The sequence below is a fragment of the Protopterus annectens genome, chromosome 9.part0, assembly GCF_019279795.1.
Source record: "Protopterus annectens isolate FY-2018-M chromosome 9.part0, PAN1.0, whole genome shotgun sequence".
Classification (NCBI taxonomy): domain Eukaryota; kingdom Metazoa; phylum Chordata; order Ceratodontiformes; family Protopteridae; genus Protopterus; species Protopterus annectens.
In genome coordinates this window covers 1,043,427,025-1,043,439,744 of record NC_056743.1, presented here as the reverse complement: position 1 = coordinate 1,043,439,744, position 12,720 = coordinate 1,043,427,025, and positions in this window count along the sequence as shown.

Below are 12,720 nucleotides of genomic sequence, written 5' to 3'. Positions count from 1 at the left end.
AAAGAACGCTGAGGCCATAGGCTTCGCTCTCCGTGATGATACAGTCACACAAGTTAAGAACAAGCCGGAAATGAAGTTACGTATATCCGGCAATGCATCCACCGGTAAAAAATCCCAACACTGTAGCAACTGTGTTGAAAGCTTTCACGAACCGACCAAAATTGACAAAAAATAGCTGAAATAGCTACCGGAAACCAACAGAAGTCCCCAGCATCCAAAAAATGTAACCATAAATCCAAAAAGGATGCACGGAAGGACGCTGCACGGCAAAGAACACCACAAATCCAAACAAATAAAGCCAGCAGCTGTTGGTACCAAAGTACAAATAATTTATTTGATCATGACTGAGAGACAAATCCCTCAGATATCCAATATACAGACCGGTTTCGGCTCAACAGAGCCTTCTTCAGTGAAAAAATGTTATATGTATGCTCATGAATGCTCCAACACAGTATATATATATATATATCAAAAAATGACAAAAACCAATCACAATGTATAATTAACAAATCATGATTAACAAATCACAATTGATCATTGAGACCAGGTGGAAACATTGCCCCAAGTCTGTACATACACATAAACACACATCTGTTTCTGTCTATATATATATATATATATATATATATATATATATATATATATATTTATACACATAGACATAAACACGCGTCTGTTTCTGTATATATATATATATATATATAGATATATATATATAGGTATATTTGTACACATACACATTAACACAGCTCTCTTTCTCTCTATTTATATATATATATATATATATATATATATATATATATATATATAAATGTGTATATTTATACACATACACATCACATAAACACACATCTGTTTCTGTCTATATATATATATATATATATATATATATATATATATATATATATATTTATACACATACACATAAACACACATCTGTTTCTGTCTATATATATATATATATATATATATATATATATATATGTATATTTATACACATACACATAAACACACATCTGTTTCTGTCTATATATATATATATATATATATATATATATATATATTTATACACATAGACATAAACACACATCTGTTTCTGTCTATATATATATATATATATATATATATATATATATATATATATATATATATATGTATATTTATACACATACACATAAACACACATCTGTTTCTGTCTATATATATATATATATATATATATATATATATTTATACACATACACATAAACACATCTGTTTCTGTATATATATATATATATATATATATATATATATATATATATATATATATATATATATATATATATATATATATATGTATATTTATACACATACACATAAACACACATCTGTTTCTGTCTATATATATATATATATATATATATATATATGTATATTTATACACATACACATAAACACACATCTGTTTCTGTCTATATATATATATATATATATATATATATATACATATATATATATATATATATATATATATATATATATATATATATATGTATATTTATACACACAAACACACATCTGTTTCTGTCTATATATATATGTATATATATATATATATATATATATATATATATATATAGATATATATATATATATATATATATATATGTACATATGTATATTTATACACATACACATAAACACACATCTGTTTCTGTCTATATATATATATATATATATATATATATATATATATATATATATATAGATATATATATATTGTTCTACTGCAGAACATCAACAGACCACAGTGTTGACAGCAAGAACATCAATTGGAAAATGTCAACATGTGTATAAGGTTGACAGCTCTGTTAGATTGATAATACCCAAGTAAGGGGAATATTCCCTTCTCCCAAGTGCTGTGTGATCTTGGAGTAACTAAATATAATTATCTGGGGGTGTAAGGGGCATAGAGGAGTTTGGCCCCATGCAAAATGCAATGTTATTTTGTTTTTCATTAGTTGCGTGCAGTAAGCGTTTTACTTGTGCATATGCAGTCGATTTTCACCTTTTCCATTGTCCACTATGATTGACATTATTGCTGTCAACATTGTGATGTATCAACATGATGTAGCAATGCCATATAGATAGATAATATTGATTAACTATCTGTCTGTGTATATATATTTGTGTTTTACTATTTTTATTTATTTATTTAATTAATCCTTTGTTGATCAAGTTAGTCCCATTAGGCTTTTGCTTTCTTTTCAGGGATACCCATGGTGGCATTTATAATAGTAAGGGAAATTTGTTGGCGGCATGAGAGAACTTCCTGTACTACAATTTTTTTTTTTTTTTACAGTGGGTTCAAGACGGAATCCAGGGAAGAGAACACCCTTGTACATGGGCAAGGAAAATGGAAGTTTAGTACTAATAAACCCGATTGTTTATGTTGCTTTCTTAAATTTGTATAAAGTTTTTATTTTGGATAAATGATAAAAATGAAAACTAAGTAATAAATTTACAAAAGTACAAATATAAGTAGCACTGGGATATGTTAAGAACATTCAAAAGAGGAAAAGCATGTTTAAATAAAATGATATCATGAAAAAAAACTTTTATGTAAAATAAAAACTGATGAAATAGAAAATGAAAGGAAAGTGCGATATAAAAATATCATGATATATTATTATATTAATTCTTGGGCTGAGCTAGTGAATGAAAAGGTTAAAGCTATAAAAGCACAAAAAACATGGTGTAATAGAATGTCAAGATGTTTTGTGGAGATAAATGATTAATAAATTACCAGTAAAGAGAAATATGCCATATAAAAATAGTGAAAGAGTTTGTATACATTGTGGTAAAGAAGAAACTATAGAATATGTTCTGTTACAATGTATAAGGGTCACAAAGTTGTGGAAAAACTGTGTAAAGAAAATGTCTGAAAATATAAAGGAGGTAAATGAAATAAATATGGATATGATTATGTATGGATAGTTGTTGCCTCACAGCAAGAGGGTCTCCCGTTCGATTCTCAGCTGGAGTGCGGGGAGTGCCTTCTGTGTGGAGTCTGCATGTCCTCCCCGCGGTTGGGTGGGCGTTCGAAAGACATGCGTAAAAGGGCATGTCTTCGTTGAAGGTTGAACATCGAGCTGGCACCTCGGCATTCGTGAAAATCTACTACTAATCATTAGCGGACCGGAGTTCCGCTGTGGCGACCCCTAACTGGGAAAAGCCGATAGACAACAACATTATAACAATAAAAATAAGGAATATGTCAGTAAACAGACAAAAGATCATTTTATGTTGTGTGAACCATTTGGAATGAAAAGCTAAATGAAATTATGTTTAATGTTAAATGAAGATTAGTGGTAATTTTAAGACAAATTAGATAGTGTTTGTGGAAAAAGGAGTAGGGGTCAAATAAGATAATGTAGATAGAAGTTTAACATAATTAGACAATATCTATGATTATATGACAATAACAAAAAATAAATGGAACTTTGTACACTGTATAAATTTGTAAATATGTAAATATATAAGTTGTAAATAGTATTTGTACTTAATGTTTTTAAATAAAGAATCTCTGCTCTTTTTGATAGATCCTATGGGATGTTTTACATCCACTTGAGCGACCACCAACTTAAGCAAATGGGAACTTGGCTTAATGCTCATGTGAAGTTTTACAGGAATCATGGGAAACTGATTCTTTTTTTGAGTTTACATTGTAGGACTGTCAAATGGTTGCATTGTATGTTCTTCCCATTAAATATTCCAAATTGGGAAATGAACATTTTGAATTCTGCTTTCTGAGAACATTTTTTTATTTATTCTGTCCTATGTTTCTGTAAAGTCTCTGAGTCCATGGACGTTTACTCCTGTGGAAAACAATTTCTACCAAAGAATATACAAGTTTTTAATTCTGGATTTCTTTAAATCAAGATATCTTTTTTTTTTACCTTACACTTTAGGACTATGCCAAACGGAGGCAGCAGTATTCCCTCTACAATACTCAGAGGATGACTTAGTTACAGTGTTATAGCGTTGTTTCCATTTTTGTATTTAGCTTTATATGATTCACATGAGTGCTATAAGTAAAGTAGATATCTTTACATTCTACAAGGTATTTTATACTTACATAACCCCTCCAGATGTCAATTAATACAACACCCTAGCACCATCCAGTTCTCTTTACACTTCTGTAAACTTGCAGCCATAGTATTACATCATCCCACAGTCTTTTTATGGCTAACAGTGATTATATTCTATGTGAAACATTCACTAACCCATTCAGCTGAAAGCTGCTTTGTGCTGGTGTCAGATGAATTATGTCTACTGTTTAGCAACAGGTTACTAATTGACATTTTTTCTGAGGTCAGCAATAGTCAAGAGACACAAAGTCAGAGAAGAAGAAACACCAGTCCAAGAAATGTCCCTTGAAGGATCTCTGAGTGAGTGAATACATAGCTGGATAGAGTTTTATTTTTTAAAATGTATGTACCTAAAGCAGATCTTGTATGACCTGGCATCACTTGACCACCTTTTCTGAGATGCAGTATCAGTTCAGTTTATATGACAGCTGTAACCAGTGGGGCAATAGCAATTGTATTTAAAACACATCAGCACAGAAGTTAGGAATGGTGAGGGGTAAAAAAAAAAATAGTATGACGACAAAGTATGAAATGATTGATAACTAGTATACACCGCAGTTTTAAAAAACATTAAATGTTGTTACACTTTCAGAAGTACTTAATGTCATCATAAAGCTTGTATATATATCTACCAAAAATGTTTATTCGATACAGTTGAAGGGTTTGAGCAAAAAGAGAGAATAGAAAAAAATCACAAATTGAGGCACATCACAAGCAAATAAGTCAGTGAGTAAATGAATGCAGTGTACATCAATACTTATTAACTGGACTCTCTTAACCAGATAGCAGAATAGGCTAATTATCTCATAATCATTCTTTATCATTGAAAAATAATAGTTAAGGCAGATCTTTTGAACTTTTGTTGCTGCTGGTTACATCATTTAAAAACGAAGGCAGCGAAAGTACTTTGAATGTGACAGCTGAGATTCATGGGAAGTACAAAAGGCAGAAATATGTAGAACTTTACATTGCAAATGATCATACTTCTCAAACATTGCTCAGTAAGATGAGAGATACAGTATGTGACACAATGACAAATGGGGAAAAATTGTGTAGCGTGATAAAACCTGAAACTGGAATCATAAAGTCTGTGGAGTCAAGCACAGCAGTGTTTCCATGGTATTTTACTACAGACCATCATAAATAATTACAAATTTTAACCTTAAAATAACACAAGGCAGTATGTAAACTTGCATTCTTCCTGTGAGCACAACATTTTTTGAACTAAAATATGTGATGTACCTCTTAACATATAACACTTGAGAGTTGCTCATGGAACATGCATTCAAAAATTGTATGTGATATAAGATACTTCAAAAGTCATAGCTAACCTATAATAGATGTGTCAAGGTCAGTGTGCCATAAATTAAAAAATAATGCAGCTGACACAATACAAAACACATCATAAAAAGAGGCACTAGACACATGAGCACATCAATCATGGAAGTCAATGAGGCAGACAGCAGCTGCATGTGAGAAAGCTAAAGGGTAAATTAAAAAGTAATTTTACTCCAGAAGAGACAGACATCCTTGTTGCTAGAAGTGAAGAATGCCAGTGGTATGAGACTGTGACAGTGGTGGAGCAGTGGTACAACCCTGAGACAAAGGTGACACATTATGTGGGATAAGAAAGCCACAAACACAAATATTGTGGCACCAATCTGCCATGTGATCTGTGAACTGTTGCAGCTCTGTGGTGATGTAATGTGATGATAGGAATAAACCAGGATGGACACATCACAAACAGCACAACACAGACATGAGGAAGACAAGAAAGTTAATTTCAGTTAAAGTGACCTCTTAATAAAGAGCAAGAAAATTATTGACTACAAGTATGAGACTGACCTGTCCTGCAGCAATGTAGAACTGGACCAGTTATACAAAGTAAGAGGTCACTGGCTTCCCAGCTACTATAGCAGGTCAGTGTTAAATATATTGGGTGCACAGCAATATCAGAATATAGCATTTCTGTAGAATTGGGCACACATGTTACAGGCTACCACATCAGCCAAACAAAGAATATGCCTTCTTGTGTCATGTCTGAATATATGCTGAAAACACTACTAGCAGCCTAAAAGCAGTGGGTAAATTTATGTTACCAAGCAGTAAAATAAATCACTATAAGAAGTTTACATGCAGATATATCACCACAGCCTCACAGATCAAAACAGTTAAACATTGCACAACAGATCACCACTTCATGCCTTTAGCAATGATTTGTCCAAAATAGACAGTGCATTAAATCTTCAGTGAAACTCTGAGTCTTCACGATAACTTCAGAGTTGGGCAGTCCTACCTCCTCCATGGTGACTATGGTGGCTTTACTTTCCTCAAAAGAAAAAACAAATTCATGTCTTTTCTTTTCCAGTGAAATGTGAATTTTGATTGGTATTTTTAATTTTTTTAAAATGGAAATTTGCATTCAGATGAGTGAGCTACTAAGAAGATAAGCATGTCTACTAACAAATCATTCATCTATCTGCCTGATTATCTATTTATCAATTTATTTATTATTTGTTTGTTTGTTATCAGAAGCAGTGCATGTATTTTTGTTGTGTCCTGAAGTGCATTTTACATAGATTAAGGAAATATATCCAGCATTATTGTAAACTATCCATATATTTAACTGCTGACATATTTCACCTTTCATCACATAGGCTACAGGCTAGCACTGACAGAGATACTGTGCCTGAATTAAATGAAATAATGCCCTTAGGCAAAGCTGCTGCTTTTGTTCACAGTTCCAAGATTTAGGTTATGCCTTCAACACAGGGATTATAGCAACCATTTGAAATGTCGGGACCCATTACAGCAAGATGTAAAATGCAGAGAATGATCTGCTGAAAGATCGGACATGTATACACTAAGTCCAAGATGCCATTTTGTGGAATATTCCCTTTTCTGTGAGGTATGGCACTCTTGGAGTTGGTATATACATGTTTGGGTATGGGGTGAAGGGGGTGCTTGCCCCTTGCAAAAAGATGTTTTAGGGAGAAGACCGATTTTCAAGAGTCACTCTTCTCTTTGTTTTCAGCCCTTTTTTTTTGGCTTTTCAACATTTGAAATTTTGAGTGCCAACATTTAAGTAGGCAGCCCAGGATGACCAGTTCACACAGAGTATTAAAAGAGTTTATTTATTTATTTTAATTGGATGAAATTCCAGGTGATCCATTCCATTTGATATTGGATGTAAAGGGTCTGCTGTTTCACAAATACAGTTTGTGGGGGGGGGGGGGGCGACCATTTTAAATACCTGGGTTGTATGTCAGATTCTCGGTATATGTCAGCCATATTTAACAGTGATTCTTGGTTCATAGGTAGGTACTAGGCTAATGTCCCTAGGACCTATATAAACCTAGACAAAAAGGTACCCTGGCTTTCACCACCCAAGAAAATGATTTTCTTGTGCCCCTGTTGAGCAGAGCCACAGGAGTGATCCCGAGGTGAATTTCTTATCTTCCATCCAATCATCAAGATTTTTCTTGAAGAGTGCTAATAAGGAGCTTTGTTTGATATAGATAGGTAGTTTGTTCCAGAGTATGGGATGTCTCTGGTATATGAATCTATCCCTCCAACGTGTTCTGTTTATTGTGGTGACAAGGTTTAGGTCCCTAGAGCGTGCAGCTCAGAGGGATTGGGATTTCTTTAAATGGAGCATGTCCAACAGCTCTGGGTTTGATATAGCTTTGTATGTTAGGCAGTGATCGCCTCTGAGTAGGCAATATGCGATGGAGTAAAGTTGGAGTTTTTTGAGACGGTCTGCGTAGGGCATCTGTTTGTGAGGTATTTCTGTGGCCTTTCTGGTTGTGTAGATGTTTTGTGAGGTACATACCAAAAGAGGTGTTGTACTCTATAATGGGTCTAATGAGTGACGAGTAGTGGGGAACAATGACCTCTTTTTTCCTGGATGAGAAACCTTTTGTGAGGAGGTGTGCCATGTAGAAGGATTTCCTGACTACTTTGGCGATGTGATTATCAAAGGAGAGACTACAGCCCACCTGTGTCCCAAGGTCTCTTATCACACTTTTAGTGTTAAGTAGACTACCGCCTATGTGGTAGTTCATGGATACAGAGATTTTACCAAAAAGGATGACAATGCACTTTTTGGCATTGAGCTTGAGGCCATGGCTTTAACACCAGGAATCTGTCTCAGTGAGGCCCTTTTGTAGGATGTCCACATTGTTAGGAGTTTCAATTATGGTTCCTAGTTTGCAGTCATCTGCGAACTTTGTTAGCCAAAGACCTTCTGTGTTAGCCGGTACTTCTGAGAAGTAGATACCAAACAGGAGAGGACCCAGGACTGAACCCTGTGGTACTCCACTTGTCACTGGTCTGAAGTCAGATTTGGAGTCTGGTACTTTCACAGTGTGGGTTTTGTCACTGAGCCAGTTGGCAACCCATCTTGTGACATAGGGATTTATACCTAGTTTAATGAGTTTATCTATAATTCCAGAGTGGGGGATGGTGTCGAAAGCCCTGGCAAGATCTAGATAGGCTATGTGAACAACCGTACCCTTGTCTACGGCTTTGGTGACTGCTTCAAAGAAGTCTACCAGGTTTAGGAGACATGATCTGCCTTTTACAAACCCAAACTGGGTGGGGACTAGAGTTTGGAAGTTACCAATGTCATTGTTCATAAGTTCCATGATGATATGTTCCATAGCCTTGCAGACCAGGCTCATCAGGTTAATGGGGCGGTAGTTCCCAGGATCCGTGGTGGCTCGCCCTTTGTGGAGTGGGATAACCGTCACTGTGTGCCATTCAGTGGGCACAAAGCCTGAGTTGAGGTTATGACTGAATATGGTACTTAGGTGGGGTGCCAGTTCATTCTGTAGTTCATGTAGAATGCAGCCTGGGATGTTGTCAGGTCCCATGAAAGCTGTGTTCTTGGCTTTGGACAGTGTGTTTTTTACCTGTGCAGCCATGATGACAGGAACTTTGCATTCTTCCGGTATAGGGATGAACCCTTTAGGGGTGAGAGGGGGGTAAAGTTAGCACTGAACCTGTCTGTTAGGATGTTGGCAATATCAGTTGGTTCTGTATATTTAGTGCCATTGTGCTGTAACTCAGAGCAGATCTGAGTGTTGCCATTGGGATTCTTGACATAGCTATAGAATGCTTTGTGGTTGTCTTTAGAATCAGTGGCAATTTTGTTTTCGTAACTAGCTTTGGAGGATTTTATGAGACATCTCAGCGTTTTACTGAGGCTGACCAGGGAGTTCTTCCAATCATGGGATTTTATTCTTTTTTGCAACAGTTTCTTTCTTCTGTTGTAGAGTTAGTTTATGGCAGGGGACCACCAGATCGGCTTCCTTTTTTTTTTTTGGAGGATAGCATCTTGGTTCTGTTAGGGATTGCACAATCCATGCACTTGTGCAAGTGCTTATAAAGTGCATTTGTGTAGGATTCAGCAGTCGTACCTCTGTTGTCCATTCGCAGTTTGCCACTTCTGTCTTAAGAAGCGTGAAGTTGGATTTGGAGAAATTTTTTATGGTGGTTTCCCTAATGAGGGGCGGGATGTGGTTGTCTAGGGTGATTACCTTGTGGTCGGATCTGACCAAGAAGGAATTGGCCTCTGGTTTGGAACACCGGTTGCCCATGTTGGTAATGACCAGGTCCAGGATATTGCTGCCCCTGGTGGGGGTGTGGATAAGTTAATCCAAGGCACTGGAATTTATGAATTCCAGAAAACGTTGAGCAAAAGAGTTGGTACACGAGTAGTTTTCCCAGTCAATGGTGGGGTAGTTGAAATTGCCCATTATTAAGATGTTAGGTTGTACCCTAATATTTTCTAGTGTATCAAGAAATGAGGAGTGGGAATCCTGGGGCATGGTATGAGATCTGTAGGAAGCTACAATTTGGATTGTGGTCTTGCCCAGAGTTAGTTGCACTTGGATAATCTCGGATGCATTATGCTGAGCAACTAGCCTGCAGGTGTGGATATCCTTAATGAATATGGACACGCCTCCGCCTTTAGTGTTTCGGTCCAGGTTAGGGGCCGAAAGGTGTGGTATGAATTATAGCCTGGTAATGCAGGGTTGCTCTCTGGAGCCTTGAACCAGGTCTCTGTCACTTCACAGATGTTGATGTTCTCATTTTAAGGAGTGCCTCGAGTAAGTGCATTTTAAGGTTTAGACTTCTAGCATTGAGTAGCATTAACCTCAGATTTTGCTTGCTTGTACCTGTTACACTGATGAGTTTGTTATTTGAGCTTTGCCTAAAAAATGCACTATATGGGTGGCAAGAGCCTTAGCCAGTATCTGGAATCCCAAGGGCGGCCGGGGAAGGCTATCTCTGGAAAAGCATTCTGGTCTGTCAATCATGTCATCCCAGGCAGACAGATACTGGATCCCCTTAGAATGATCCTAGTAGCTTAGCCAATTGTTGAAGTCAATCATTTTGTCCTTGTACTGTGGTATCATTCTGGGTGATGGCAGGATGCTACTTAAGGCTAGGGTCATACCTGACTGGGCTACAAGATCGGACTGCTCCTTCATGTCTCTTGTCATATAGTCCAGGGATGTACGTCTCAGGTCATTCATACCAACATAGACAATGACATAGTCATATTTGTACTTGTTGTGGAGTAACCTGAGTGTGTGCATTATGTGGAGGATCCTGCCACCCGACAGGCAGCTGACAGTAACTTTCACCTTGTGACCAAACATTAAATTATGTTGCATGTTATGCTTATTTAACTTTACAAAAGTAGACCGCTGTCATTTAAGAGCCATAACTGGCTCATCTAGAACCCAATGTCACTCTCCAGTCTGGAACTCCTGATCCTCATCTGCAGAGGATCAAAATATAAAAAGGACCATGGTCTGGTTGGCACTTTTCAAACTCAGGATCAGTCAGCCAAATCCCATTTCTGCACTTCTATACCTGACCTCACAATTCTGCTGAGTAGAAAAAAAAGCTAAAGCAAGCTGATTGCTACTACAGTTGCAGCAAGTGGCTGCTATAACTTATATCACACATGAAGAGCTGCTTTAGTACTGAAGAAAGGTAGTATCAACATTCATTTCTGTGCCAGCCTTTTAGAAATGCTGGTACAGAAATGGAATACCAGTACTGTACTAACAATATATAACCATCTCCCAATCCCATCCCCTAACACCTTGTGTTAGCACTGGTTGCCTACTTCACCTCTCCCTATCTATACTAGCAAGAAAAGAAGGACCTACTGACACTGAAGTACAAGGACAAGATTCCCTAGTCTCTTCGGGTGAGTCTGCTGAGTCCCACACTTCTAGAATAACTCCCCCCTTGCTTATTATTCAAGCAATGAAATGTTCCTGCAGAATATAGGGTCAATATCTAATCATCCAACAACAGACTTTGTTGGTCAAAAACTTTTCAAACAGAGTTTGCATTATAATATAGCAAACATCTTTGCCTTTATTCATGCTACCAAAGATTGCCAGTACAAATTATGTTAGTTTTTAAATAGTAAATAAATAAAAGTGTTATAATGGAACTATGAGATATAAATAACAGCATCTATTCAATGATTTCATTTCTAGACAGTATAGATTCTTCATCAGAATGCAAATAAAGGTAAGAACAATTATTTTATAAACAAATAACTAAGGTAAATACATGGAATAGTATCCAACCCAACAAAAATGAAAATATATTTAATGAGAAAATTCAGACACAGTTTACTTTCATTTATTAGAGGGGTTGTTATGTCTTGAGTATGTACATCATTATGGGACTATCATTATACACCCTCTCAAATTGAAACTGAAATGTTTTGTGATTAATTCCTAGGAGAAGAAAATATGTGTTCCTTCAGCTGAGCAAATACAGGAGTGCTCCATTGTTATGTAATTATATGTCTGTTTGTCACCTAAACAATGTCTGAGAAAATGCTGTGGGAAGATTAAATGTATATATGTCCTTATCCTAGTCCAGACTAACTCAACCATCACTTGTGTGCACATGGAGGACTTCTGCCTACACTTTATTGTTTCTTGACTTATAAAGCCTATGATCTCCTTGGATCTACTGCCAGGTTAGCCTACTAGGCATTCAATACGCTATCATTCTTAAAAACACTGACTAGAATTTTCCATCTGAGTAAAAATGTAATAATTTGTTTGTGTATCTGTTTTTGTGTTTGTTTACATCTGTGTAAAATCCTTTTATTTGTGTTTTATTTTGTGTTTTAAACTGTAAAAATGTAACAGTTTGTTTAATGTCTTTTTGTATCTTTTCTCCCTGGGCCTCCGCTGAAAATGGGCATGTATCCAGTTGGACTATCCCGGTAAACAAATGTAAAATAAATAAATACAAAATAAATAAGAAAAGTGGGGCTTATTCATCTAACAGTCTATCAATGATGGTGCAACAATGATTGTTACTTCTGGGGGATTTGTTTAGCCTTAAGGATTACATCTAAAGTATTTTGGGAAGATAAAAAGTAAGTTTATTATAAATCTTTCTGCTCATGATTACCACTTCATAATAAAACAAACTCAGAGATTCAAAAATACCTCCAACCCTTACATTAAGGGCTGCAGTATAAGGCCCTGTTTCTAGGATGTTGCATTTTGCAATTCAGAGACACATTAGTCGCAAT